Source organism: Xenopus tropicalis, chromosome 3 (assembly GCF_000004195.4).
Source record: "Xenopus tropicalis strain Nigerian chromosome 3, UCB_Xtro_10.0, whole genome shotgun sequence".
In the NCBI taxonomy this organism is placed as follows: domain Eukaryota; kingdom Metazoa; phylum Chordata; class Amphibia; order Anura; family Pipidae; genus Xenopus; species Xenopus tropicalis.
In genome coordinates, this window is record NC_030679.2 from 75,342,189 (window position 1) to 75,350,846 (window position 8,658).

An 8,658-nucleotide genomic window follows, 5' to 3' on the forward strand; every position below is an offset into this window, starting at 1 on the left:
GATCTTGTCATGCAACAACATGAAGTTTTGTAGGATTCTCCATAGGCTTTAATTTAATGTCAGATCAGATACAGCTGGATATTTTCTTTTGTTTATATGTGTACATCCAACAGTCAATGTATTTCAATGAGAAAAAAAAGTCTGTCAGACAACATCAGTTTTTATCTTGTCAGATGCAGATGCAGCATGCAGCATTTCCTTCCAATAGGCATGTAATGTTGCATGCCAAAACTTTAATGTAGCTTACACATCAGATTATTGCATCAGTCCCATTATATTTTTACCCATGTGACTACATCCCACTTGTCAGATGTATTTTGTTGATCTGTAACCATCTGACAAAAGCGCTTGTGGAGTTTAGCCCTTAAAGAACAACTATACCTCTTGGGCTATAAAAGCCCTCTTAAAGGAGAAGGAAAGGTTTAGTCACTTGGGGGTGCCAAAATGTTAGGCACCCCCAAGTGACTTTAATTGCTTACCTTGTACCCTGGGCTGGTGCCCCTGTTAGGAGAAAACCGCACCAGCCTGGGGTATCTGTAGCGACCACTTCCTTCTTCCATGTTTCTTCTGCGGCAAAATCCCTGGGCGTGCGCAGTAGAGTGAAAGCCAACTTTGTTGTTAAAGTTAGGCTTTTTACTCTAATGCGCATGCACAAGCGCTCCAACACTGAAGAAAGAAGCGGTCGCAGCTACCCTGGGCTGGTGCGGTTCTCTCTTAACAGGGGCACCAGCCCGGGGTACAAGGTAAGCGATTAAAGTCACTTGGGGGTGCCTAACATTTTGGCACCCCCAAGTGACTTAGGCTTTCCTTCTCCTTTAACTAGCACTGCCTTGACTCCCCTCACCTCTCCCTTATCACATAGTTTCTAACTTTAATAACTGTCCTTATCGCTAACCCCAACCTAAAAGAGCAGATTAGCGCAGCTAGAAACATGATGAGATCCATGTAGCAAGGAGCAATTTGGGATGGGAAACAATTGTGCCTGCACCTGAAGCCATTGCACTGACCCAGGTACAGGCACATGAAGCAGATTTTGTTGCATAACTGCTCGAGTATGAAATTACAGTCTCTGAAATCCACTTTGTGTGCCTGCACCCGGGCCCAGACAGTGGCTCCAGATGCAGGCACAACAATATTATTTTTGAAATGTAGGATGGATTCTCAGCCTGTGTTTATCAAGACTTTTATGTAGATTTTACTTCATAAGGTCATATAAGGTAATTCTTCAATAAAAGCTGAATTGCTTAAGCCCCCAGAATAATAATTATCTGTGAACAAGTGGTTGCAGTAATGTTGTATACAAGTGGCTAGCAGGTACTTAGAAAGAGCTGAGCTGAAAGGATTAAAGGACAAGTTGACCCAAAATATAATTTTTTGCCTAATAAAAGAAAACATAATTCTAAGCAACTTTGCAAATTACATTCATTACAAATTTACAATGGGTTTTGAATTATTTGTATATAATATTGCTATTAGAAGTCGTGTTTGCCAGTCCTTTTCTATTCTCTGCCCTGGTGGCTCTGGCATTTGAAACAATGTAACACAGACCTGTCTTGCTTGAGGAGACTGGCATTGCAACATTGTTTAAAAAGTACCAACCTGGAGTTCAGCAAATGCTGCTTTCAATAGCTGTTACAAATGTCAGGTGTTCTGTTTGAAAACAATATGTAAAGGTGAACTACCTATTTAAAAAGTAATGTATTAGCTTTTTTCATTCTATATTACAAGTTTTTAATCATTACAGTCGATAAGACTTGAACATGATTTGGCAGCAGTAAGCATTATTTTTCAGCAAAATATTATATTAGTGAAGGATTAACAAATTAGACTTAAACTGTATTCCAATAAAAAGTATTTTTGGCTTGATAAGAAATATTTTTTAGATATGTGATACTATATATGGAAATAGTTTTGCTTCCAGCTACGTCAACTTGTATATATTTTATTCTTAACAAAATATGTCTATGTCGACACCTTGGGGCTGATTTACTTACCCACGAACGGGTCGAATGGAGTCCGATTGCGTTTTTTTCGTAATGATCGGTACTTTGCGATTTTTTCGTATGTTTTGCGATTTTTTCGGATTCTTTACGAATTTTTCGGATCCAATACGATTTTTGCGTAAAAACGCGAGTTTTCCTATCCATTACGAAAGTTGCGTAAAAAGTTGCGCATTTTGCGTAGCGTTAAAACTTACGCGAAAAATGCGCAACTTTTCGCGTAAGTTTTAACGCTACGCAAAATGCGCAACTTTTTACGCAACTTTCGTAATGGATACGAAAAACTCGCGTTTTTACGCAAAAATCGTATTGGTAACGAAAAATTCGTACAGAATCCGAAAAAATCGCAAAACATACGAAAAAGTCGCAAAATGTTCGTTTTCAAGTCGGAACTTTTCCAATTCGGGTCGGATTCGTGGGTTAGTAAATCAGCCCCCAGGCCTTACATAATTACAATCTGGAAGGAATCAAGTCAGGCATTATTATATTCCCTGATTTTAAGTTTTCCCTTATTTTACAATGTTTATTTGTGGTCCAAGTACAATATACGGCCAAGCATTTCACCAAAAGTAATTCACAGTGATAACTGAACATTGTGAGGAGACAATAGGGGGAGGGACCTGTTCATGAAAGCTTACAATCTAAAGAGAAGTGGAAGTCAGACATTTGGTTAGGTAAGCAGTAGAGATCCTGTTGGTTAAGATTGTAACGGTAAGTGCATAGAGAAAAGTGAATTCCAGTTGTTAATCTGTGAGCAAACAGTAATGGGGTTAGGTGAGCAGTCAAATTGTTGAAGGCTTGGGTTATACCCTTTAAAGGGTGGGTCTTAAGTGATCATTTGAAAGCCCGGAAACTCTGCAAGTGTCTAATGGGACAGATCAGAATTCTAAAAGAAGGTTGCAGCACATGAAAAATGTTGGATGCACGAGTGAGAAGAGGTAATGAGCAAGGAGCAGTTTATGTGCAGACCAAAGGTTAAATGTAGGGGTGTCCTTGGTAATTAGAGATGTAATGTATAGTGGTGCTGCATTAGTGAGCACATTGTAAGTAAGGACAAGAGTCTTAACATGAATCCTGTGTATAACAGGTGACAGTACAGGTACTAGCAGCACTTGTGAACCAGGAGGAGAGGTGGATGAGTCTGGCAACAGTGTACATGATGGATAGAAGTGGGGTCAGTTTAAACAGGGGGACAGTGGTATAGCGAGAGGGCACCAGGCCTGGTGCACTCTTTAACCTCTCTTGCCTCCCCATCCTCTTCCATTTGCATGTATGCATACACCTGTGAGAACCTGCCCATGCAGGCACATGAGCACATGGATTTTCATTGTGGCTATAAAGGACAACTGTGGGGTCTGCTTCCTCTATAGTTACGCCACTGCAGGGAGAGTCTGCAGTGAAGTAAATTATAGTAGTCCAAATGGTATATTATGAGAGCATGGATGAGAATTTTCCCTATATCTTGTGTGAGGAAGGTTTGAATGCGAGATCCTAAGGTGAAAGCAGCATGATTTAGTAAGCGTTTCAATGTGAGCAATGAATGAGAGGTCAAAAGTCAAAGGTGATTCCTAAGCAGCAGGAGAGCTGTGCTACCATGGGCAAACAGATCTGAAAATGCCTTGGTATTCACTAACCTTTAGATCGCCACATGTAAAACACACTACATGCGATGATCCAGATTAATCGCGGGAAAATGCCTTCTTCCTCATTTTTACACAATTAAACAGAATTGCCACATGTAATGTGTGTTACATGCAACATGATGACGATTAGTAAATGGCAATGCATTTTTGTGAGATTTGTTGCCTAAAGGTAGTGCAGGTGTTTTCCACTGGCAACAAATCTCATGTGGAAAAGGATATGAGTGAACTAGCAGCTGAGGGTACATTCCTTTGGGGTTTTCTAATTTTGTCTAGGAAATAACTAGCCTCAGATGTGATAAAGGGCAGATAGGAAGGGTGGATGTAGCAGGGACTTGAAAGTGTTGAATAACTACTTGGGATTGTGTTCACACACAATGGATGAGAGATGGTGTAGATCAGTACTGTCCAACTGGCAGCCTGCGGGCCGCATGCAGCCCGCGACACTGTTGGTAAATCTGAACTGTCTAGGTGCCGAGGGCCGGAATTTCTCTAGCATACATGGTGGAGGGCCGCTAATGGAAGCCAGTTTTGACCACTCCCCTTTTTGAAACCACACCCACTTCAAAACCACACCTATTTTATCACAATGGTGGTAGCACAGCAAAATCCCAAATGCTTGGTCCTTACTGTGGGGATATCAACCATCATTCATATGTGAAAGAATTATGTCATATTAAGATATACCCTTAAATTCCATATGCCTCCTCCTCCCCTGTGGATAGCAGAGCAACCCCCAGTACATAATTACACACCTTAGGGACCATTTAATGGCTATTTCCAACTGCTAACAAACTCCCACAACAAACCCATGCCAGGTTCACCTCCCACAAGCAGCATAGGGCAGGCAGAGTATGGCACACACAGGCAGCACTCTGCCTGTCCTATGCTGTCTGTGTGTGCCATACTCTGCCTGTCCTACCCTGCCTGTGTGTGCCATACTCTGCCTTCCCTAAGCTGCCTCTGTGTGCCATACTCTGCCTGCCTACCCTGCCTGTGTGTGCCATACTCTGCCTGCCCTACCCTTCCTGTGTGTGCCATTCCCTCCCTGACCTATGCTGCCTGTGTGTGCCATACTCTACCTGCCCTATGCTGGCTGTATGTGCCATACTCTGCCTGTCCTACCCTTCCTGTGTGTGCCATTCCCTCCCTGACCTATGCTGCCTGTGTGTGCCATACTCTACCTGCCCTATGTTGGCTGTATGTGCCATATTCTGCCTACAGTACCTATGTCTGAGGTGTGAAGAAGTGAACAATGGGAGTGATTACAGTCTGAGCCTGAGGTGTGAACACTGCAGGGGGTGAAAAATGCAGGTATTAAAAGGTGTGAAAAACACAGGGGATTACATATTTTAACAATACAGAGGGATTACAGCCTGAATCTGAGGTGAGAACCATGCAGGGGGCCAGTTAATCTCAGTACTGATACCATTTAATGCTTACACAAAGGTAAGCCATCAAAGCAGCCAGACATGTGGGGGGCCACACAGAGGGGGGTCGCGGGCCGCCAGTTGGACAGCACTGGTCTAGGCTGTTTGCGCACCTCCCCTAAGGGCTCTGGCACACGGGGGAGATTAGTCGCCCGCGATTAACTCCCTGTTTGCGGGCGACTAATCTCCCCGAGTTGCCTACCCCTGCCATCCCACCGGCGAACATGTAAGTCGCCGGCGGGATGGCAGACGCGAGTCTTTTTCGGCGACTTGCGCGAAATCGCGCCGCCGCGTCTGCCATCCCGCCGGCGACTTAAGGTGGCCATACACGAGGCGATTTCGCTCGTTGTGCGATGAACGATTATATCGACAAACGATCGTATGGCGATCGAGTTCCCATACGATATGCCATCCACGGGCAACGATAATTCGGGAAAGATTTCGTCGCATCATTATCGTAAAATACGTACGATCGTACATCTACGTACGATCGAATGTCGTTGACTTCCGCTGCTGGCAATCGTGACATGCGCAGAGAACAATCGTTGAAAGACAAATGTCTGACACTCACACCAACTGGCAGATTTTATCGTTAAACGACCAAAATTTTTAAACCTGGCCGATCGATTTTGGGGACGATAATGTCGGCTCGTTTAGTGGGCCGACGATCGTTCGTACACCACCAACTATACGATAACTTAACGATAGCATCGGATTGTTCGGGAATCGGTCGTTTGTAAGTAAAAAATCGGTCCGTGTATGGCCACCTTTACATGTTCGCCGATGGGATGGCAGGGGTAGGCAACTTGGGGAGATTAGTCGCCCGCGAACAGGGAGTTAATAGCGGGCGACTAATCTCCCCCGTGTGCCAGAGCCCTAACTAATCCGATTACCTAACAGGCAGCCTGTGCATCTCCACATTGTGCATTGTCTCCTGGCACCTTCAATAAAGTCTCCCTGCTTTATTCAGTCAATCTCCTCCGCGCCGATAGGATGTCCAGATATGACGTCACAAGCCCCGCCCCTTTTGGTTTCCTTTGTATTTGGCAACTTTCCCTGCAGCAGATAGAATGCGGCTGCGCAATTGTCATCTGGTCTTTTACCACCTGCCATCTGCTGCCTTAACTTGGTCCCTAAACTTGCTGCCGATGCCTGCATCATACTACCAGAGCCTTACTGTGGGAGTAATGATTTTTAATGCTGTGGGTTACAGTGTCAATACCTGCTGGTGGTTAATATCAGGGGTGTCTGTAGCAATTTATGATCGGTTGAACTTAGGGCTTCATGAGTCACAGTACCAATTTATACTTGGGTATTTTTTCATGCATGTCGGTAGCTGCCAATTTATTTTATGCATGTGGGTCACTCTGCCAATTTATTTTATGCATGTGGGTCACTGTGTCAGTTTATTTGCTTGGGTCCCTAGTATATTTAGTACTGCAGGGTCAGTATAACATTTTATGTTTAGGGTGGGGGGGTGGTCATTGTATCAGTTTATACTGGGGGTTCTTGTATAATTGCATGCTGCTTGTCACTACACCAGTTTATTTTGGGGGTTGATATATGTGCATCCTTCCTTGCAATACCCAGAGCACAGGGGACAAATCTGGGCCTGGGAGTCAGTGAACCAGTTGCGGGTTCCTATTCCATTTCAATGCTGGAGGTCAGTGTTCAATTTGATACAGGAAATCAGGGTACCAGTTGTTGCTGAGGTTTATTGTACCATTTTATGTGGGTTTAATGTGCCTTTTAATGAGTGCTGTAAAAGGTTTCCTTGTGTATAAATGTTGAGCATTATTCTGGCCTGTTTCAATCGATTGTGCTACTAAACCTGTACAATTTTTTTTGTAGTCTTGTATGTATGTATAACTTTATTTAGAAAGCGCTACAAGGATACACTGGGCTGTACAATTTTACAACAGATAAACTTACACACAGGGAGGACAAGTATTACAATAAATACAATAAATAAGTGTAAATACACAGTGCCATGTGGTATAATTTATGGTAGGAAGGAGGTCTCTGTCTCAGAGCTTACAATCTAAGTGCATGTATAAATATTTTGGGGTCTCACTGATCACTGATCACAGAGGGTGCTGGAGTGATTCTTGAAGCTGCAAAATGCTGTTTTTTGTGCTGGAGTAGAGGAAGCAATATACCATAATCTGGCATGGAAGAATGTATGCACTACTATGGCTTCACTTTGATGCCAGTGGTACACCGGTTCAGTTTCTGGTCTATGAGGTTGTAGCAGTGCTGTGCCAGTGTATGTACCAGGCATTCTCTTACTGCTTTGTCAGCATATGTACCTAAAGTAGGTGTCACTGGTGCTGACCTTGTAATATAGGTCCCCAAAATACATTTATTTAGTTCTATGTGCCATTTTGACAATTCTTTCAATGTATTTATTGATTTAATAGTTTACACTATGAAATGGGGAGCTTGTACTCACAAAACACATTCTTAACCTGTATCTGAAAGGTGAATGGGAAGTTTACTGCTCTATTACCTTTTTCTACACCACATTCTCCAGTAAAAACCCTGAGTACAATCACAAATAAACAGACAAATTAAATGTATATTATCTCTTTAAAGAGGATCTGTCACCCAGATGTAAAAAGCTGTATAATAAAAATCCTTTCTAAATTAAACATGTAACCTAAATTATTTTTTTATTAGAACATTAATTAAACATTTATTAAAAAATCTCAGCTGTTAATCATATATTGCCTGCCCTGCCTCTGTGCCTCAGACTTACAGGGGGAGGGACAGGAAAATAAATACCTTTACTTTCCATTCAGCACTTCCTAGGTGAAACTGCACTTCTCACATTCCCCCTCCATCCTTACTGTCTATACCTGTGTAGCCTCATGGCCATTAGTTTACGCATTCTTCACATAAAAAGATTTTGAGATAGTTACATAGGGTTGAAAAAAGACCAGAATCCATCAAGTTCAACCCTTCCAAGTAAACCCAACACACACAACCTATACTTACCAATATATACTATCACATACATAAACTATATATACAACCACTAATACTAACTGTAGATATTAGTATCACAATAGCCTTGGATACAATGCTTGTTCAAGAACTCATCCAGGCCCCTCTTAAAGTCATTAACAGAATCTGCCATTACCACATCACTAGGAAGGACATTCCACAACCTCACTGCCCTCAGATGATGATGCAAAGTTTGTCTTAATAAGTGTCCACACATTTGCATCTGCCTGCTTGCTGTGATTGTGAATTTCAAGACTTGTAGAAACAAGCTTTAAATAATTTATATAGTATAAGTAAAGTTTATTTTGCTTGACTAACAAGATAGAAAAGGATTTGGAATTATTTCTTACAGTAAAGGGTCCCCTTTAAGTTCATATATATGAAACCTGCCCATTGTGATACATATATGTATGTAGTTAACCATGTCAATGTAAATAAAAACTATTAGTAGTGAAAAGTAAAAAAATACATACTACTACAGTATATTACATCATATAAAATAGAAGAACTAACTGACTGTAGAACTGACTAAATCTGAGTGCATATGTGGATGGTGTATGTAACACAATATACCATAGATTG